Below are 23135 nucleotides of genomic sequence, written 5' to 3'. Positions count from 1 at the left end.
TTACCGTATGTCCCTGGGGGTGGTGGGGGCAAAAGCATGCACAGTTGAGAACCACCACCCTATGTAAAGAGAAGAGCAGTAAAAAGATAGTCACTGACTTTGGTATTAGAGAACCTGGGTTTAAATCCCAGCTCTGCTATTTAACCTCTAAGAGGTACATTTCTCATCAGTAAAATTCCCTTTCTTATGAATAATATTACACCTCTTAGGATTGTAAGGGTTAACTAATATGCATGTAAGGCACTCCAAACCACATCTAGCACATACAGGGCATTCAGTAAATGGTATAAAGGATGTTGTGGTGTTGTTTAATAGAAAGTGACTGATTTCTTGGGAAACCCTTAACTAATTACTGTGTCGTTCATTTAACAAGTAACTACATACTTCCTTATAATATTTGTTCCAGTTATATCTTTTAAGCCATTTAAATTTTGTGTGTTTAACTTAAAATGTTTATTCAGTTTCTCCAACTAAGTCCTAAGCACTTTGAGGACAAATACCATTTCTTACATTTCTTTGTATTCCCTTCAGTATTTGGCCTTCTACATATTGGGTGCCTAACTAGTAGTTGTTTTAATTTGAAAGGAGCATGATAAGTAGATTGACCAGGTGCTTTCTCTTCCAAACTGGTACTTCTGAAGAGTATAGGAGGACCCTGGCAACTACTACAAAACAACTTATCAGCCAAGATTGTCCCAGTTAAACCAAGATTTATGGTACCCCTCCATCTTACTGGCACAATCTAATCTATTTTATCAAAGAGGAAACAGACTTTACTCTTTCCAGAGAAGTAATTAGCTCAGTAATTAAAATTAAAATTTTTAGCCTGCTATCCAAATCTTACATGCCTTCTATTCTCTAAGTCAACTTAAATCTGTGTATCAATTAAGGTAACTTCACACACAATTATTACGAGCTTAAAAGAAACCAGGTAGTAGAATTTATAAGCAGTATAGTGAACTTTGCCTGTCTTTACTTGTTAATTAGGCTTTTATAAAATAATTCCATTTTCATATTGGATAACTCTTAGAATGTACGTTTCTAGTAGAGCACACATCTTACGTTTATTTATATATTACTTAAAATTGTTTTCAATAAAAATTGTTTATGATGGAAGCATTTTAACTAGTATAACATTGATCTTCTCAAATACATCTGCAAATGAGGATCCTCATTACTGTTAGAGTGTGACTTAAAATACAAAAAACTTTAATTGCAGTTGGATATCCAGACTTTGAATTTTAAATAACTTCTAAAGTTAATTTGTGAGAGACTATGGACTCTTGAGAAACAAACAGGGTTTTGGAAGGAGGGGGTGGGGGTTAGGTGAGCCTGGTGGTGGGTATTAAGGAGGGCACGTATTGCATGGAGCATGGGTGTGGTGCATAAACAATGAATCTTGGAACACTGAAAAAATAAATAAAAGTTAATTTGTAACTGTAATTTGTGAATCTCCTACCTTATAAAATATAGTAATCTGATTTTTATGTGGTAATTACCCCTTCAGTCAGGATAAAAAAAAAAGTCTAATTTATAATGTGCCAGTAGTACTAACAATTTCTTAATGGTAGGAACTGACTACCATGTGAAGATATTTTTAGACAGGGACACATTTCTCTGCTTCTGTAGGAAAAGGGAGACTCCTTTCTGAATGACAGAGTAGAATAGTGGAGACGTTTTAAAATTACTAGGCAGAGTTTTCAAAACACAGGATAGGAAAAGGAGAACCTGAAAAAAAGTAAAAAGCCCTCTCCTTTTTATGTTTTGTTTTTGTTTTTGTTTTTAATTAAAAGACTGGATGAAGGTGGAAGGAGTAGTAGTAAACAAGGGACTGGGGTAAAGTTTTTATTAAGACCAGTGTGCCCTCACTCCAAACAAGAGAAGACAGGATGAGAAAAGGCTAATGACTTCTCGAGCTCATCTTCTTCTTTTCTTCCCCTTTGCTATCACTAGTTTCTGTTACGTGGCAGACATCTTCCTGAACTAGTTCTAGAGCTAGATAAAAGTTAAGGAGAAATAGAAGCAGAGGCAACAGATAACAAAGAGAAAATGTTAAGGGAGGAAAATCATATGCCAGTGAAGCTCAGAGTAAAATAGGATCCTTGGCTCTAAGGCTATCAAGTTAGGAAAACTTTTCTCTTCACAGCCACTAGACCAATAAAGAAAACCTCAGTAGTAAAACCTGAAAACTGAGATAAATCCAGTGTAAATTAGTAAACATTTGAATTAAAGACTGTTCTTTTTTAAAGTAGTTTTATTACCTGTCAAGAATTTATAAAACAAAAACTAGGTTAACAAGTCACAGGGAACTTTAGAGATCTAGATAATCCCCTTATTTTACTGGAAGTCATAATTTGTGAGTTATAGCTAGTTATGGGCAGAGCTCAATATAATACTTTCTCTACTATAACATACTTACTGGAGAGACAAATTGTTAAATGCTTTTCTCCTTGAATTTACTAAATTTCTCCTGAGGTATACTCTGCCAGCTGTTGGAAATTCAAAGAAAACTAAGACACTGTTCTGTGACCATAAAGCTGTTAGTTTTGTTAGACCATTTATAATTTTTACCCGTAACTATTAATATTTAAATAAATGCTTAGGGTGACAGTTAAAAAAAAAAACACAAAGTAGTAGGGAAGAAAGGAGGAAAATTAACAATTGTATTACAGTATAAAAAGAACTACAAGAGACATGCACAGGGTGTTGTGGAAGCAAAGGAGGATTACTGTGATGCAGAGTGATAGTCAGGAAGAAAATCTGTCAAGGAGAAATTGATTTATGACCTGGCTTTAAGGACAATAGCAAATGACAAAAGGATCTCAAGGAAGCATTTTAGACAGGAAACATATACAAAAGCAACAGAAGGAAAGAATAGCTTGACTTTTTTGAATAACTACAAAGAGTTCAGAATTTCTTAAAAAGTTGTATAAAAGGGATATAGATGTAAATGAATCTGAAAATGTAGACAGATCTTGAAATGGCTTGACTGCCATATGAAGAACTTTAACTTTATTGCAAAGGTGAGGAAGAGCCATCAAAGGAGATTATGTTGGAGAGTTAACATCTAGTTCACAGTTTGGAATGACTGGCGATGTCTTTACGATGTACTTTTATGCTGGCTAACTGAACATAATAAAAAAATTAAAAAAATGAGAAGATTGGCAGTGTTTCCTTCCAATAAAATGGAACAAATATTCTTCTAAATGCAGTGCTGAGCTTCTCTCTCTTCCTTTTACCCCTAAAAAAGAAAAAAGAAGGAGATAAATGGTCAGGAGCCAGAAACAGGACTCTTCAATATTTGTTTTTCAAAATATGTTTCATATGTATAATGAAAAGATTATACTTTGTTCATTGGATTTGATCATTTTTTATTGTTCTATGCCATTTTTTCTGAGTCTTATCCAGGGCCTAATGTCTTGTCTTCCTTTTACTCTTTATGTTATATCATGTCCTTTTAGTTCCTATACCACTCTTAAATATCTAAAAGTGTAGTTCCCTGCCTTTTACAACTTTCCAGTTGCCATTCTCCTCATTGGTTAGGTTTATTTATACTGTTTGATTCTGACCCATATGTCATTTTTTACATCCTAAGCCATTATTGCTTTCAGTACAAATACATTTCTTTTGAAATCAGAGTATGATCTTGAATCTTTTTTCTTTTGAAAGGTATTTTGACACCGTTTCAGCAATTTGATGTTTTTATGTTTTCTTCATGAAGTGCTTTAATAGCATTTCAACAGATTGTTTTGTATGATGATAGATATTATGAAAATTAATTCATCCTTGCCTGGTAATTGTATATAGGAAAGTAAAAATGTATTGAATGAGTAAGTTTTCAGGTTTAGTATTAATAAATCTTTGTAATATGTGCTAAAGACTGCTCTTCTTAGTTTTGTTTTGTGGAGAAGTCTGAAGAATAGAGAATTAGGCAAGGTTTCTGAATTTGGTTTACTGGGAAGCATACTTCATAGAGAGTATATGGTAAACTCTTTTAAGATCCCTGTTGTAGAGCTGGCTTTTAATGGTGGTAAATGGTACCTATCTATCAGACATCATCTATTCTATGAAGTGTTTGCAGAAAAGGCCTTTTTTTTTTTTCCAGTTTCTCTCCTCATCTACTTCTGGATGCCAATACAGAAATAAATGAGGACAGAAATTATGTTTTACGTATGTTTGTAGCTCTGGTGCCTTGCATAGCACTCAGCACATAGAGAGTAATTAAGTGGAATGAGGAAGAGAAAAAAACTAATGTCAAGCAAATGGAATATATATTGACAAACACTTTGCTCTAAAAACACCCCTTCCTGAAAGACAGGTATGGCTCACTTTTTTTTTTTTCTTTCATGATTTCCTTTTAACATATTTGAAAGAAGTACTGACAGAGATTGAACCTGGGAGGGTAATAGGATAGCATAGAGTCAAGAAATTATTCTTGTAAAAGACTATTAATACTTGAAGAACGTTTAACCTAGAAGAGAGCTATGACTTGAAGACATTGTTCTCTGAACCTTTAGAGGGCAAAATTTAGACTAACTTGTAAGAGTTGCAGGGAAGCAAATTTTGACAGGGAACTGTTGAACAATATGGCTCTATAAAAATGGAGTCATTACTTTATTATACCTGAGTCCCATCACTGTATGTGCTCATGCACTGGTTGAGTGGCATTATGAAAGTGTTGCACAGAAAAGAAGATTAGGTAATCTCCAACAGGTATTCTAACTAAAGATTCATTGATTCCAAAATTACTTGTTAATCAAACTGAGATCGCTTTTGTTAATTCTGGGAATGAGTACACTGGCGGAGAGTCTTCAATTTAACAAGTATATCTGTGCATGAGCATATTTCATAAACTGATTGAGCTAATGAATGGTCATTGCTCAGAACAGACCTATGAACAAGATCGCAACTAGTTAATTTATTAATCCTCATTCCTAATGAAATAAACTCTTGAAAAAGACACTTTAACCTGAATTTTATAGGGACAGGAACAATGATGCTGTCTTTGTCTCGGTACATAACACTTAACTCAAGTGTTCAGGGATTATTAGTTTTCTTCTATTTGGTTTCCTTAATAAGAGAAATTGTCTCTTTTTCATTTCTGATTCTCTGTACTAAAATAATGCCTTTAAGTTATTAGGCATGCTGTCAATATTTATTGAAATTAACTTAAAATATTTTTAAGTATATTGGTATACTCGTTTGCCTTCCAACCTACTATATACTAAAAATATACTTTAATACTTAGGTATATATGATTACTAGTTCATATTGAACTGGTCTTCAATATGAAGACCAGTTAAGATTGTAGGGAAACATAGATATGTTAACTTAAATATGTAAATAGTGAATCAAAGATAATGCTGGGAATCTGATCATTTTTAACATCCTGGATTTCTGCTTATCATGATCTGATTCCTATGTGTAGAAAAAGTGTCAAGGTGAATTCAATTTTGTTGAAAAGTATTAACCTTTACTTTCTCATATCTCACCTTACATAGGGAAGCCAATAACATAACAGTCTCAGAGTGTGTTGATTTTGAGCCCCTTCACCAACTAGAGTTAGTATATGACACCAGGCTCTACCTCCAAGTCCTCCTGTTTTCCTTTTTGCTTCCAAGTGGCTGTGAGCTTCTCAGCAGTTACTGATGGTTTCTCACCATGTTGTTGCTGATGTTGCTTTCCATTCTGCATGGGAAACTCCAGTGGGGATTTATTTGACTCTTGTTTCTTTTACTATCACCTCATTCAAGAAGTGATTAGCACTGTTGCCCCTGGGGCAGTTATTACTGACACTTTTGTTACCTTTTTTCTTCTCGTCTTGTTGCTGCTTTTCATCACTGCTTTTCTGTTTTCACCCTGTCTCCTTATGCCCCATTCTGACTCTTCCTGCCATTATAGGGGTTTTTGAAGTTAAGGTAAGGTTAGTCCGAACCGGTAAGTACCACTTTGTCCTTCTCTGTGTGTTCTGGAATCATGGTAAGCATAACCAAGTGTCTATCTTCCTTGCAGTTAGTCTTCTCTTTCATATTTGTGTCTCCTTTGCAAAGCATTTTTTAGCAAGTCTCCTGAACTGATCCAGATGATTTTTGAAGTCTTTAATAAATATAGTATTTTATTAAATACCTATAAGCCCTGTATCCTGTTCATCCCAACTCTTGTTACCTAAGAGTCAGTTCTCTGCCCTCTAAAAGTTGGAGTGCCTGGCCTTGTTCTTTATGTTCTTGTCTGAATCCCTTATGTCCATCAGATCTAATCAAAGCCCAAAGCCCATCCTTCAGGATGGGCTTTGGGCTTTGTGGGGGAGGAAAGAGGAAGATGGAGTTGTCCTGCAAATAGGAGTCCTAGTTGATATGCTGTGATATCCTAGAATCCTCAAGACATGTGTACACACTATATCTCAGCCCCCATGACTCGTTAGATATGTGAGGCATATGATATTTAAAAATAACTCTGCAATTCATTAGAAGTTAAATGTCTATTGTTTTAGATATTGTGGTATAGTTACTATAATTAGCATCATGAAATACTGTTCCTATAACTTTTCTTCCTCAAGTCACAATAACAGAACTTCAAAGAAATAACAAGGTATGTGAATCAATTACTGGTGCATTGTAAAAGGCAGAGGTCTGGGAGTAAATGAACCTGAGTTCTAGGAACATTGGGGTGGGAGTTACAGGAAAACAGATTTAGCTCAGTATGAGGAAGAACTTTGTAATAAACAGAACTATCAAAAAGGCTCAGGAGTGATGAGTTCCCATCCATCTTTGTAGCTGGTAATGCATATGCTGGCTCTTCACTTGATGATGCTATTAGAGAGGAGGTTTAATTTCTATTGAACGGATGGAGTTGATGCCTTTTAAGGTTCTTCCCAAATCTAAAATTTTATGATTCTGTAGATTTGCATGGATCGCTTAAATTCTGATCATTAATTTGCACATATGGGAAATAAGGGTGGGCAAGTGCAAATTTTTTTTTTTTTTGCAAGTGCAAATTTGATGTAATAAGTTTCCATCAGCTCTCAAGTTTTTAGGTATTTTTAACTCTGCTAATATGCCATATTTAAAATATATTTTAATAATAGGGAGATCAGTAGTCTAAGAAGTTTTGTTTTTTTTTAATAAGACCACTGATTATCTTTGGCCCACTGACTTTCCATCACTACAGATCTGACTGAACTTAACCAAGTTCTTTAGGTTCTATGTAAATTATAAATAACTCAAGTAAAAACCATATGTAGTAGATTTTTTCTATTTTAAGATTTTATTTATTTATTTATGAAAGAGATCTCACAGAGGGAGGTGGACAGGGAGAAGTAGACTCCCTGATGAGCAGGAGCCCGATGTGGGGCTAGATTCCAGGACCCTGAGACCATGACCTGAGCCACCCAAGCGACCCCCCCATATGTAGTAGATTCTTGTTCCTATATGAATAGGCATTATTTTACAGTACACCGGACTAAACCATGGAAAAGTTTGGTCCTTTCTGTATTACTTAGAAAATCTTAACCACCAGGGTGCCTGGGTGGCTCAGTGGGTTAAGCCTCTGCCTTTGCCCCAGGTCTTGATCTCAGAGTCCTGGGATCAGGCTCCGCATCAGACTCTTTGCTCAGCGGGGAGCCTGCTTTCCTCTCTCTCTGCCTGCCTCTCTGCCTACTTGTGGTCTCTGTCTGTCAAATAAATAAATAAAATCTTTTTTAAAAATTAAAAAAAATCTTAACCATCCTTAGAAAATGCTCTAAAGCATAGGTTACTATTTTTCATATTGGTGGAAAATCATATTATTATGTTAAAGACTTTGCCCTTTATAATTCCTCCCCCAGGATGAAAAAACATCAGTTCTAGTAGAGAGGCTTAAAATACTAGTTTTGAAACATTAATGAGTCTTGTTTGTGAAAATGAATCATGACCGATCATCCATTCATAAATTCAGCCCACTTTAGATTAAGTGAATGACTATGACTCATCCTGCGTACATTGTGTAATAGTCCCAGGTTGTCCCTAAAGCCTATTAAATGCTATTTTTTGAGAGAAACCTTATTATATATGACTTAGTTAAGAGAAAATTGCAACATTTATGTCAAAAAGGAAAATATAGGCAAATTCCGTTGTCTTCAGTTGTTTATGTTCCTAATGAATAAAATATCACTGTTACAGTTATTCTTCTGGAAGTAGAAAATCTAAAGCAGATTAGTGAGTTCTGTTCAAATAAGTGACAAGAGGAGTCAAGATGGTAGAGAAGTAGCAGGCTGAGACTACTTCAGGTAGCGGGAGATCAGCTAGATAGCTTATCTAAAGATTGCAAACACCTACAAATCCAGGGGGAGATCGAAGAGAAGACGAACAGCAACTCTAGAAACAGAAAATCAACCACTTTCTGAAAGGTAGGACTGACGGAGAAGTGAATCCAAAGCGACGGGAAGATAGACCGCAGGGGGAGGGGCCGGCTCCCGGCAAGCTGCAGAGCAACGGAGCACAAAATCAGGACTTTTAAAAGTCTGTTCCGCTGAGGGACATCACTCCAGAGGCTAAACCGGAGTGAAGCCCACGCGGGGGCAGCGTGGCCTCAGGTCCTGCAGGGTCACAGAGGGATCGGGGTGTCTGAGTGTCGCAGAGCTTACAGGTATTAGAACGGGGAAGCCGGCTACAGAGACAGAGCCGAGGAGTGAGCTCACAGCTCCACGATACCTGGAACGGGTCGCAGGCTCGGTCAGCTCGGAGCGCAGCCAGAGGCCAGGGTGACGGGAGTAATTGGGCGCTATTCTCTGAGGGCGCACTGAGGAGTGGGGTCCCGGGCTCTCAGCTCCTCCAGGCCGGAGACCGGGAGGCCACCATCTTGATTCCCGCCCTCCAGAACTCTACAGAAAGCGCTCAGGGAACAAAAGCTCCCGAAAGCAAACCCGATCGGATTACTCAGCCCGGCCAGGTAAGGACGGTGCAACTCCGCCTGGGGCAAAGACACTTGAGAATCACTACAACAGGCCCCTCCCCCAGAAGATCAACAAGAAATCCAGCCAGGACCAAGTTCACCTACCAAGGAGTGCAGTTTCAATACCAAGGAGAGCAGTGGAATTCCAGAGGAGGAGAAGGCAAAGCACGGAACTCATGGCTTTCTCCCCATGATTCTTTAGCCTTGCAGTTAATTTAATTATTTTTCTTTTTCAATTTTTTTTTCTCTTCTTCTGCTAAATTTTCTTTAACTATTACCCTTTCCTTTTTTAACGTTTTTTAACTAGTTTTTCTAATATATATATTTTTACTTTTTTATATTTTTTTTATTCATTTTCTCTTTTTAATTTCTTTTCTTTCTTTTCTTTTTTTTTTTTCTTTCTGAACCTCTTTTTTTTTTTTTTTTAAAGATTTTTATTTATTTATTTGAGAGAGAGACAGTGAGAGAGAGCATGAGCGAGGAGAAGGTCAGAGGGAGAAGCAGACTCCTCATGGAGCCGGGAGCCCGATGTGGGACTCGATCCTGGGACTCTGGGATCATGACCTGAGCTGAAGGCAGTCATCCAACCAACTGAGCCACCCAGGCGTCCCTCTGAACCTCTTTTTATCCCCTTTCTCCCCTCTCACGATTTGGGATTTCTTCTGATTTGGTTAAAGCATATTTTCCAGGGGTTGTTGCCACCCTTTTAGTATTTTACTTGCTCCTTCATATACTCTTATCTGGACAAAATGACAAGGCGGAAAAATTCACCACAAAAAAAAGAACAAGAGGCAGTACCAAAGGCTAGGGACCTAATCAATACAGACATTGGTAATATGTCAGATCTAGAGTTCAGAATGACGATGCTCAGGGTTCTAGCCGGGCTCGAAAAAGGCATGAAAGATATTAGAGAAACCCTCTCGGGAGATATAAAAGCCCTTTCTGGAGAAATAAAAGAACTAAAATCGAACCAAGTTGAAATAAAAAAAGCTATTAATGAGGTGCAATCAAAAATCGAGGCTCTCACTGCTGGATAAATGAGGCAGAAGAAAGAATTAGCGATATAGAAGACCAAATGACAGAGAATAAAGAAGCTGAGCAAAAGAGGGACAAACAGCTACTGGACCACGAGGGGAGAATTCGAGAGATAAGTGACACCATAAGACGAAACAACATTAGAATAATTGGGATTCCAGAATAAGAAGAAAGAGAGAGGGGAGCAGAAGGTATATTGGAGAGAATTATTGGAGAAAATTTCCCTAATATGGCAAAGGGAACAAGCATCAAAATCCAAGAGGTTCAGAGAACCCCCCTCAAGATCAATAAGAATAGGTCCACACCCCGTCACCTAATAGTCAAATTTACAAGTCTTAGTGACAAAGAGAAAATCCTGAAAGCAATCCGGGAAAAGAAGTCTGTAACATACAATGGTAAAAATATTAGATTGGCAGCAGACTTATCCACAGAGACCTGGCAGGCCAGAAAGAGCTGGCATGATATATTCAGAGCACTAAATGAGAAAAACATGCAGCCAAGAATACTATATCCAGCTAGGCTATCATTGAAAATAGAAGGAGAGATTAAAAGCTTCCAGGACAAACAAAAACTGAAAGAATTTGCAAACACCAAACCAGCTCTACAGGAAATATTGAAAGGGGTCCTCTAAGGAAAGAGAGACCCTAAAAGTAGTAGATCAGAAGGGAACAGAGACAATATACAGTAACAGTCACCTTATAGGCAATACAATGGCACTAAATTCATATCTCTCAATAGTTACCCTGAATGTTAATGGGCTAAATGCCCCAATCAAAAGACACAGGGTATCATAATGGATAAAAAAACAAAACCCATCTTTATGTTGCCTACAAGAAACTCATTTTAGACCCGAAGACACCTCCAGATTTAAAGTGAGGGGGTGGAAAAGAATTTACCATGCTAATGGACATCAGAAGAAAGCAGGAGTGGCAATCCTTATATCAGATCAATTAGATTTTAAGCCAAAGACTATAATAAGAGATGAGGAAGGACACTGTATCATACTCAAAGGCTCTGTCCAACAAGAAGATCTAACAATTTTAAATATCTCTCCCCCTAACGTGGGAGCAGCCAACTATATAAACCAATTAATAACAAAATCAAAGAAACACATCAACAATAATACAATAATAGTAGGGGACTTTAACACTCCCCTCACTGAAATGGACAGATCATCCAAGCAAAAGATCAATAAGGAAATAAAGGCCTTAAATGACACACTGGACCAGATGGACATCACACATATATTCAGAACATTTCATCCCAAAGCAACAGAATACACCTTCTTCTCTAGTGCACATGGAACATTCTCCAGAATAGATCACATCTTCGGTCCTAAATCAGGTCTCAACCAGTATCAAAAGATTGGGATCATTCCCTGCATATTTTCAGACCACGATGCTCTGAAGCTAGAACTCAATCACAAGAGGAAATTTGGAAAGAACCCAAATACATGGAGACTAAACAGCGTCCTTCTAAAGAATGAATGGGTCAACCAGGAAATTAAAGAAGAATTGAAGAAATTCATGGAAACAAATGATAATGAAAACACAGTGGTTCAAAATCTGTGGGACACAACAAAGGCAGTCCTGAGAGGAAAATATATAGCAGTACAAGGCTTTCTGAAGAAACAAGAAAGGTCTCAAGTACACAACCTAACCCTACACCTAAAGGAGCTGGAGAAAGAATAAGAAAGAAACCCTAAACCCAGCAGGAGAAGAGAAATCATAAAGATCAGAGCAGAAATCAATGAAATAGAAACCAAAAAAACAATAGAACAAATGAACGAAACTAGGAGCTGGTTCTTTGAAAGAATTAATAAGATTGATAAACCCCTGGCCAGACTTATCAAAAAGAAAAGAGAAAGGACCCAAATAAATAAAATCATGAATGAAAGAGGAGAGATCACAACTAATACCAAAGAAATACAGACAGTTATAAGAACATACTATGAGCAACTCTACACCAACAAATTTGACAATCTGGAAGAATTGGATGCATTCCTAGAGACATATAAACTACCACAACTGAACCAGGAAGAAATAGAAAGCCTGAACAGACCCCTAACCAGTAAGGAGATTGAAACAGTCATCAAAAATCTCCAAACAGGGACGCCTGGGTGGCTCAGCGGGTTAAGCCGCTGCCTTCGGCTCAGGTCATGATCTTGGAGTCCTGGGATCGAGTCCCGCATCGGGCTCTCTGCTCAGCAGGGAGCCTGCTTCCTCCTGTCTCTTTGCCTGCCTCTCTGCCTGCTTGTGATCTCTCTCTGTCAAATAAATAAATAAAATCTTTAAAAAAAAAAATAAAAAAAAAAAATATCTCCAAACAAACAAAAGCCCAGGGCCAGAAGGCTTCCTGGGGGAATTCTACCAAACATTTAAAGAAGAACTAATTCCTATTCTCCTGAAACTGTTCCAAAAAATAGAAATGGAAGGAAAACTTCGAAACTCATTTTATGAGGCCAGCATCACCTTGATCCCAAAACCAGACAAGGATCCCATCAAAAAAGAGAACTACAGACCAATATCCTTGATGAACACAGATGCGAAAATTCTCACCAAAATACTAGCCAATAGGATTCAACAGTACATTAAAAGGATTATTCACCACGACCAAGTGGGATTTATTCCAGGGCAGCAAGGTTGGTTCAACATCTGCAAATCAGTCAGTGTGATACAACACATTAATAAAAGAAAGAACAAGAACCATATGATACTCTCCATAGATGCTGAAAAAGCATTTGACAATGTACAGCATCCCTTCCTGATCAAAACTCTTCAAAGTGTAGGGGTAGGGGGCACATACCTCAATATTATCAAAGCCATCTATGAAAAACCCACCGCAAATATCATTCTCAATGGAGAAAAACTGAAAGCTTTTCCACTAATGTCAGGAACACGGCAGGGATGTCCGTTATCACCACTGCTATTCAACATAGTACTAGAAGTCCTAGCCTCAGCAATCAGACAACAAAAGGAAATTAAAGGCATCCAAATCGGCAAAGAAGAAGTCAAACTCTCACTCTTCGCAGATGATATGATACTCTATGTGGAAAACCCAAAAGACTCCACTCCAAAACTGCTAGAACTTGTACAGGAATTCAGTAAAGTGTCAGGATATAAAATCAATGCACAGAAATCAGTTGCATTTCTCTACACCAACAACAAGACAGAAGAAAGAGAAATTAAGGAGTCCATCCCATTTACAATTGCACCCAAAACTATAAGATACCTAGGAATAAACCTAACCAAAGAGACTAAGAATCTATACTCAGAAAACTATAAAGTACTCATGAAAGAAATTGAGGAAGACACAAAGAAATGGAAAAATGTTCCATGCTCCTGGATTGGAAGAATAAATATTGTGAAAATGTCTATGCTACCTAAGGCAATCTACACATTTAATGCAATTCCTATCAAAGTAACATCCATTTTTTTCAAAGAAATGGAACAAATAATCCTAAAATTTATATGGAACCAGAAAAGACCTCGAATAGCCAAAGGAATATTGAAAAAGAAAGCCAAAGTTGGTGGCATCACAATTCCAGACTTCAAGCTCTATTACAAAGCTGTCATCATCAAGACAGCATGGTACTGGCACAAAAACAGACACATAGATCAATGGAACAGAATAGAGAGCCCAGAAATGGACCCTCAACTCTATAGTCAACTCATCTTCGACAAAGCAGGAAAGAATGTCCAATGGAAAAAAGACAGCCTCTTCAATAAATGGTGTTGGGAAAATTGGACAGCCACATGCAGAAAAATGAAATTGGATCATTTCCTTACACCACACACGAAAATAGACTCAAAATGGATGAAGGATCTCAATGTGAGAAAGGAATCCATCAAAATCCTCGAGGAGAACACAGGCAGTAACCTCTTCGACCTCAGCCGCAGCAACATCTTCCTAGGAACATCACTAAAGGCAACGGAAGCAAGGGCAAAAATGAACTTTTGGTATTTATCAAGATCAAAAGCTTTTGCACAGCAAAGGAAACAGTTAACAAAACCAAAAGACAACTGACAGAATGGGAGAAGATATTTGCAAATGACATATCAGATAAAGGGCTAGTGTCCAAAATCTATAAAGAACTTAGCAAACTCAACACCCAAAGAACAAATAATCCAATCAAGAAATGGGCAGAGGACATGAACAGACATTTCTGCAAAGAAGACATCCAGATGGCCAACAGACACATGAAAAAGTGTTCCACATCACTCGGCATCAGGGAAATACAAATCAAAACCACCATGAGCTATCACCTCACACCAGTCAGAATGGCTAAAATTAACAAGTCAGGAAATGACAGATGCTGGCGAGGATGCGGAGAAAGGGGAACCCTCCTACACTGTTGGTGGGAATGCAAGCTGGTGCAACCACTCTGGAAAACAACATGGAGGTTCCTCAAAATGTTGAAAATAGAACTACCCTATGACCCTGCAATTGCACTGCTGGGTATTTACCCTAAAGATACAAATGTAGTGATCCGAAGGGGCACGTGCACCCGAATGTTTATAGCAGCAATGTCTACAATAGCCAAACTATGGAAAGAACCTAGATGTCCATCTACAGACGAATGGATAAAGAAGATGTGGTATATATACACAATGGAATACTATGCAGCCATCAAAAGAAATGAAATCTTGCCATTTGCAACGACGTGGATGGAACTAGAGGGTGTCATGCTTAGCGAAATAAGTCAATCGGAGAAAGACAACTATCATATGATCTCCCTGATATGAGGGAGAGGAGATGCAACATGGGGGGTTGAGGGGGTAGGAGAAGAGTAAATGAAACAAGATGGGATTGGGAGGGAGACAAACCATAAGTGACTCTTAATCTCACAAAACAAACTGAGGGTTGATGGGGGGAGGGGGTTGGGAGAGGGGGTGGGGTTATGGGTATTGGGGAGGGTATGTGCTATGGTGAGTGTTGTGAAGTGTGTAAACCTGGCGATTCGCAGACCTGTACCCCTGGGGATAAAAATATATGTTTATAAAGCTGTAAAAAAAAAAAAAAAAAAAAGAAAGAAAGAAAGAAAGGATGAATACCCAAGTTTTGTAGCAACATGGACGGGACTGGAAGAGATTATGCTGAGTGAAATAAGTCAAGCAGAGAGAGTCAATTATCATATGGTTTCACTTATTTGTGGAGCATAACAAATAGCATGGAGGACAAGGGGAGATGGAGAGGATAAGGGAGTTGAGGGAAATTGGAAGGGGAGGTGAACCATGAGAGACTATGGACCCTGAAAAACGATCTGAGAATTTTGAAGGGGTGGGGGGTGGGAGGTTGGGGGCACCAGGTGGTGGGTATTGTAGAGGGCACAGATTGCATGGAGCACTGGGTGTGGTGCAAAAATAATGAATACTGTTATGCTTAAAAAATAAAAAAATTAAAAAAAAATTAAATGACCATCTAGGTAATAGAAAATTAGATATACTTTGCTTTCTATAGAAGAAAAATGTTGCTGTCTTAATTTCTAAAATACTTGCTTCTCCCTAGATCATAATATGATTGGATTTTTATTAGAATCAAATTTTCATTTAGAGGGGTGGGGGAGTTGGGGTATGGGTTAGCCTGGTGATGGGTATTAAGGAGGGCACATATTGCATGGAGCACTAGGTGTTACATGCAAAGAATCATGGAATACTATATCCATAACATAATAAAAAAAATTTCATTGGCCTTTGATTAGAATTACCATCATTACTTGTTTGCTTAGGTTAAGGTTAGCTGAACAGTCATACTTCCTTTACTGAACATTCAAATTTCTTTAATATCTTAACATTTTTTAACCTTATTATCTGAAACAATTAAGGAAATGTGTAGTTATAATGAAGTCTATTCATGGCACTGTGTAGGCACTCAGTAAATATTTATTAATTGAATAAATGACCTCAGTAGATAATTATGTGCAACATATAGGTAATATCTTATTTTTTGGTACTACCCATATTTTTCCCTGAAATACTTTTTTAAAATCCTATTTCATCATGAAGTAACTTGAAAACTGAGGCCAATGGAATTGTGTTTGGGCTGTATTGATTTTGTTTAGCTTTGTACATCTTAGCTTTACTTCAGAATTCTCACAGCATGGGAAAATAATCCACAACAGGTAGTAACCATGGTGATTTTAAAATACTACTACCTCTAGAGAATTACTGTGTCACACTTTTGTGAAGGTCACCAGCGACCTCTGACCTCTGTATTGCCAATACGAGTGGGCTTGGTTCTCCTCAAGCTTAACCTTTCCCTCAGGAAAGTATATTATTCCCTTCCCTTCTTCTTGGAACACTCTTCTCTTGACTTTTCCTTTTATAGTTTACATATGCTCCTGATTTTTCTCCTATTGCCCTGCCAGCTGTTCCTCAATCTTTTTTGATATATATCAAGATAGGAGTTCAAAAGTATGTAGCATATAAGTTAGCCAGTCACAGGAAGATAAATACTGTATAATTAATTCCTCTTAGTCAGATTCATAGAGACAGAAAGTAGAATGATGATTGCTAGGGGACGGGGGTGGAGGGGGAGGCAAATGAGGAGTTACTGTTTAATAGGTACAGAGTTTCAGTTTTGAAAGATAACAAAGGTTCTGGAGATGGGTGGTGGTAATTATTCTTTTTTACCAGTGGTGGTTAACTATTGCACAACAGTGTCCCTAAGGCCCCTAAGCTGTGCATTTGAAAACAGTTACCATAGTTCATTTTATGTATATTTTAGCCACAAATTTCAAAAAATAAATATTAAAAATTTATTTTCATTTTTACCAAAAAAAAAAAAAAAAAAGTCTGCTGTAGAAGATACCTGAAGGCAGAGTTTCAATGATGTGGTAGGCAGAATTCTAAGACAACCCTTCAGGTCAGTGCCCCCTGTTAAACACACCGTATGTAATCCCTGAGACCATGAATATGATTAATTTTACTTGCATAATTAGGTTATATTGTAGAGTGCAGTTGACCTTCAAGAAAAGAGAGATGATCTGGGCTGAACCCCACCTATTCAGGTGAACCCTTCTAGAAGTAAGAGATTTGGGAAAGGGCCATGTACCAATGAATGTCGGTGGCCTCAACCTGGGAGTGGCTGCCAGGTGACAGCCAGCAATGAAATGAGTGTCTTACTTCTACAGCCACAAGAATCTAATTCTGCCACAACTACGTGAGTTTGGAAGAGGACTCCAGCCTGCAGATGAGGACATGTACATACATATCTATCTACTCATCTTTTGGGGAAGAAATCTTCATCACTTGGCTTTAAGATATTTTTGTTAAAGATGATGTTAATAGAGTGAATAACAGTAGGCATAAAAGTGTGTTTTAAACTTGAACATAGCTCAGGGTGTTCTTTAAAAAATATCTTTCTGATTAACTGAAAAGCAGCCTTTTTCCAAGTCATTTTACTGAAAATGTTTACAAAATAAACACATTTAACCTTAGTAAACAGATACAGAAAACAATTCAGAATCATCGTAAACATTAATACTGATTATATGTATTGTAGTGTGGATTATTTAGAAAATTGAGTTGATAAATTGCTTACCCTAGGTTGGAGTATAGTTTGGAGGTTTCTTTTTAAACTCATTCTTTTATATAGCAAATTATTATGAACTTAGTATGTACAGTCAGTGTTGCAAAACTGAAGATTTAGTGATGAGTAAGATAGTCTTCTAGGGAAAACAAACAGTTAAGGAATTCAATAAAATGACAGAAGTGCTCTGATGGAAAAGAACAGGAAAGGGTTCTATGGAAACTCATAGCAAAAGCACCCAAATCAGTCCTGGGGTTAGGACACTCAAAGGATATATTTCATTCTTTACTTTTTACCTCCCCAAATGGAACATTAAAAATTATTGTTAATTAGTGGCTTTATTTAATTAAGACTTGAATCTTAAAGGCCATTTATTTGATTATACATTAAGGATATGAACAGAGGGGCACCTGGGTTAAAGGTTAAAGGTTAAAGCCTCTGCCTTCAGCTCGGGTCATGATCCCAGAGTCCTGGGATCGAGGCCCGCATCAGGCTCTCTGCTCAGCGGAGAGCCTGCTTCCCTTCCTCTCTTTCTCTGCCTGCTTGTGATCTCTATCAAATGAATAAATAAAAAAATCTTAAAAAAAAGATATGAATAGAATTAGCATTTTTTTGTAATTAGGAAAAACATTACTTTTAATGAATCTATACATGCATCCAAAAAAATGTTGGCACATTTCCTTCAAGTGCCTGTTTCCTTGTATGGTTGGATTACAGGAGTTTTTCTTCCTTATGCTTTCTATATAATTTGATAATTTTGATTATCAGTATTACCAATTATAATATTGATCATAATATTAATTGCTTAAATAATCATATAAATGATGTTTTAGCCTCTTTTAAGTTATTTAGTCCAACTTTCAGTTTTAAAAATTCATAGATTATTTTCTTTAAAGTTACGGCCTTGGGGTGCCTGAGTGGCTCAGTGGGTTAATCCTCTGCCTTCGGCTCAGGTCCTGATCCCAGGGTCCTGGGATTGAGCCCCACATCGGGCTCTGTGCTCAGCAGCGAGCCTGCTTCCCTCTCTCTCTCTGCCTACCTACTTGTCATCTCTCCCTCTCTGTGTGTCAAATAAATAAATAAAAAACTTTAAAGTTGCGGCCTTATGCTCATTAAGGAAAATGTTGGACCGTATAATGTATTTTGGTGCAGATAAGTGGATGTTTTAATTAGTAAAAACTAAAACATGGGATGCCAAGCTTTTAAGTACATAATAATAGTCTGACAATTTTTGAAAGTTAAGGGGGAGTAAGAAGAAATGTGTATAAATTTAATATAATATAGAGCTGACTTTCAGAAGGACATATAAGAAACCCAGGGCAAAAAAACTTTAGATGTTGAAGGTTTTTTCACCCCCCAAAATGTGTCAGTATAAGCCAGACCATATTTATGGAAGAAGATGTATTTGCTTGGAATCTATTTATTAGCCAAACCATTCTGTGAGGGGATACTAGAAAAAGAAACCAGTATTACTTCAGACCTACTTTGTGTTCTGCATACATTTTCCTAACCCTATGAAACAATATCTTAGAAAGATTACCTTCCTTATTAAATAAAAACCAGACTAAGTTAGCTTCAGTAGAAAGATACCCTGATGAGAAAGGCAACTGAATTACAAATACAGAGATGTACCTTAATTTAACCTTGTAGTAGTTACAGACACAATTTTGGACTCAGAGAAGTGTTAATTAAGCATTCTAACAAAGGCATAAACCATTCTTATTTTTGCCCAAAGCACAGCTGGGATAAGGCAAGGCTAGGATGTTCAGAGAACATTTATATATAAAGTTATAGAGATAACCATGAATTTACATAACCCTTGTACCATCAACTGCAGGGAGTATCCCAGGAAACAGAAAAGGTCTTTCCTGGTTCCTTTTCTTATGCGACAACATGTTGAATGTAATTTTTACTACTTACCTAGATACAGAGAGATGGAAGAATCATTCTCTCTTTCAGCTTATCTAGGACTCATCCTCACAATTCTCATTTCCTCTATTATAGCAATCAATACAATTTCATTTCTTAGAAACTCCTATGTCTACAAAAGTATGGCTTGTGCCCTGACTGTGACGATAGTATTATATGAAGGCCCATCCAGACATGTCACCATTAACCACAAGAGTCATGCAATAACATAATAATTGTGGTGGTAGACTGTTTTCTTGCAGGTATGTATTAATTGCTCTAAGACTCCAGGGGTTTGTCAGAGTCATAATTTAAATGTAGAATTCTGATCCCAGAATTTGTACATCAAATTCTGTTTGATGTTGAAAATGTTGATTGACTTTTAGAGATCAAATTTTAGTCAAACCCTATTGTTATTCTCTTTGGATTAACGAAGTTTGTATTCACCATCTCCTTCTGTTTCATTTTACCATATAAATCTTTCACCATTTGGGGGGAAATCCCTTCATTATACTGAAAGATCATTTCAATATTGTTACATTTTTAAGAATCTTAATATGTTGGAATTCCTTACCCTTTTGTACTCAGTCTCCCATACTTAGACACTTGCCAGGACACAAAAGAGAAGAACTAAATGCATATTCTTTTCCTGGAAAGAGAATTTTCCCTAAATCTCTTTTGCTGTCCTAAAGGACAACTCAACTCTTGACAGCCATTTGAGAAACTTAGACCCTACCTCACAGCCAACTAAGGGAAAAGGCAAGTAATCCACAGTTAAAACAGAGCAAAATATATACTACAGTGGAATTAAGTATGCCCAAATATATGTGGGAGGCCAGAGAAGTAATACCTAATACAGCTTGGAATAGTCATTGAGTGCTTCCAGGAAAAGTTGATGCTTAAAGAAATAGAAGATTTAGCCATGAGGAGGGAAAAAAAAAAAAAAAAAAAAACAAAAAAAAAAAAACAGAAATAACTTAGAGGCAGAAGAAATCACCTGTGCAAAGGCATAGTGCACAGACGTCAGAGGAAACTGAAAGGTATGATGAGAAAGAGAGATTAGAGAACATTATACAGAGAGGGGTGTCTGGAAATGAGACTAAAAATGGAAACATAAGCTATGTTACAAATGCCTTCATATGTCATGCCAAAATTTTAGATTTCAGGATCCCTGGTTGGCTCAGTTGGCTTAGCACCTGCCTTCAGCTCAGGTCATGATCCCAGGGTCTTGAGATCGAGTACCATATTGGGCTCCTTGCTCAACAGGAACCTGTTTCTCCCTCTGCCTGCCACTCCCCTTATTTATGTGCACGTTCTCTCTCTGACAAATAAATAAAACATCCATAAATAATTTTTTTTTAGGTTTTATCCTGAAAGGAATGGGGAGCCACTGAGGATTTTAAACAGGGAAATAACCAAAAAGAGTAGTAATAATGATGAGATGTGGGGGTTCAATGTGGGGGATGAGAAGAGACTAGGATGATTTACAATTTTCCTATTCAGTTGAACAGAAAGATAAATGAGAGCACCCTTTACTATGCTAAATAATACAGAAGAAGAAAAGAATTGGTTTGGGTAGGAAGATGGAAATGATGAGCATGTAAGATTCAAAATGCCTTTTGGTTTTATTGCTCTTGCTTATAAGAAAGGCTTAGAATGCATCCCAGTCAGGACTGTCCAGAGAAACAGAAGCAATAGGATATACTTAGGATATTTAAGGAGACATTTCTTACAGCAATTAGCTTGCGTGTTTATGAAGGCCAAGAAGTCTCATGATCTGCCTTCTGCAAGCTGGAGAACCAGAAAAGTTGGTGGTAAAACTCAGTTCAAATCCAAAGGTCTGAGAATCAGTGGACTGATAGTAGTCCCAGATGACAGAAAAGGAAAAATAAATCGTTCTTTCTTAAATGTTTAATGTGGGTGTTCAACCTAACTCATAAGAAAATATAAACTAAACTATATTGAGATGCTGTTTTCACCTTTCACATTGGCAAATATCAAAAGTTTGATAACTACTTGTAAGGAAGTGTTGAGAACATATATCAGTACAAACTCTCAGATTTGGTAATGTGAAAATGTAAATTCTCTGATAGGGCAGTTCTACCTCTAATAATTTAACCTATAGATATACTGACATATTTATGAAATGATATACAAAGATACTCATTCAGCATTGTTTATAACAGTAAAAGGATGAAAATAACTTGAATGTCTATCAATAAGGGAATAGTTCAATAAATTATAGTATGTTGTTACAGTGGAATATTACACAGCCATCAGGAGGGAGACAAACCGTAAGAGACTCTTAATCTCACTAAACAAACTGAGGGTTGCTGGGGGGGTGGAGGGAGGGATAGGGTGGCTGGAATATGGACATTGGGGAGGGTATGTGCTATGGTGAGTGCTGTGAAATGTGTAAGCCTGATGATTCACAGACCTGTACCCCTGGGGCAAATAATACATTTTATGTTCATTTTAAATAAGTAAGTAATTTAAAAAGTGAAGCAGCCCTACATGTACCAATATGGAAAGATCTTTAAGCTATATTATTAAGGTGGAGAACAGTGTGTGTAGTACACCATCATTTGTATTTCTTTTTCGTGAAGATTTCATTTATTTGAGAGAGACGGAGGGCATTGAGCAGGGGAGAGGGGCTAAATGGAGAGGGAGAAGCAGACTCCCCGCTGAGCAAGAAGCCTGATAACGGCTCGATCCCTAGACCCTGAGATCGTGACCTGAGCCAAAGGCAGATGCTTAACCAAGTGAGCCACTAGGCATCCCTATCATTTGTATTTTTATAAGAATATAATGGAGTTGCTTTTATATGCATAGAATATAAAAAACTATTTAAAAAATCAATATTTTGATTTCAGTAAAACTAAAAGTTGTGAAAGCCCACAGAAGATGACAATGTAAGAGACTCTTTTGTAGTGGCGCCTGGATGGCTCAGTGGGTTAAAACCTCTGCCTTCAGTTCAGGTCATGATCCCAGGGTCCTGGGATCGAGCCCCGCATGGGGCGGTGGGGGGGGGGGGCAGTCTCTGCTCAGCAGGGAGCCTGCTTCCTACTCTCTCTCTGCCTGCCTCTCTGCTTACTTGTGATCTCTGTCTGTCAAATAAATAAAATCTTTTTAAAAAAGAGAGACTCTGTATAGCAAAAAAATTGTGAGGGCACAGAATGTAATTTTGTGTAGCTCCAAATTTAAATGTAAATGTTATTTATCAGGCATAACATTTTATATAAAAAGCTTAATAAATGGTGGCATATTCTGCAGAAGATTGGTCTAAAGAGTGGCTACAGAAGCCATTTTCCAGAAAACTCATGTGGCTGGTAGAACCTTAAGAAGGCAAAGAATGGTTGCTTTGGGGGAGAAACTGTGTGGCTGGGAGAAAAGGTTGAAAAGGAAGGTCCCAAACCTGCAATCTAAATATCTCCAAAATGTTTTATGGCCATAAGCAAAGAGCCTAGGAAAAGTGCTGTTTTCTACCTTTCTCACCTTAACCTCATCATAAATGATATGCATAAATAAGTCTCTTTTACTTCCCAGTCTGGTAATGCTTGAATCTGAAGAGAATGAAAGGGATATGAGGCCTCTGTTTCTGTCTTTGCTCTTGTGGGAGTTTTTTCCTCTCTTCATAGTCTTTAGCAAGCCATCAACATAGTGAGCTTTTGTTCTCATTTTTTCCATTTAAAATCATGGTAGCTGGTGGAGGCTTCCCCTGAGGTGGGAATGAG

General features: G+C 37.4%; 1 protein-coding gene across 3 annotated transcripts in view; it reads left to right on the top strand.

Annotated features, from left to right (window-relative positions):
- FNDC3A (fibronectin type III domain containing 3A) overlaps nucleotides 1-23135 on the top strand; it is a 180232-nt gene that overhangs the window by 60358 nt on the left and 96739 nt on the right. The gene's annotated exons all lie outside the window — the stretch shown is intronic.

Source organism: Lutra lutra, chromosome 3 (genome assembly GCF_902655055.1).
Source record: "Lutra lutra chromosome 3, mLutLut1.2, whole genome shotgun sequence".
NCBI lineage: Eukaryota > Metazoa > Chordata > Mammalia > Carnivora > Mustelidae > Lutra > Lutra lutra.
Note: the sequence above shows the minus strand (reverse complement) of the source record. Positions and strands in the feature narration are given on the sequence as shown.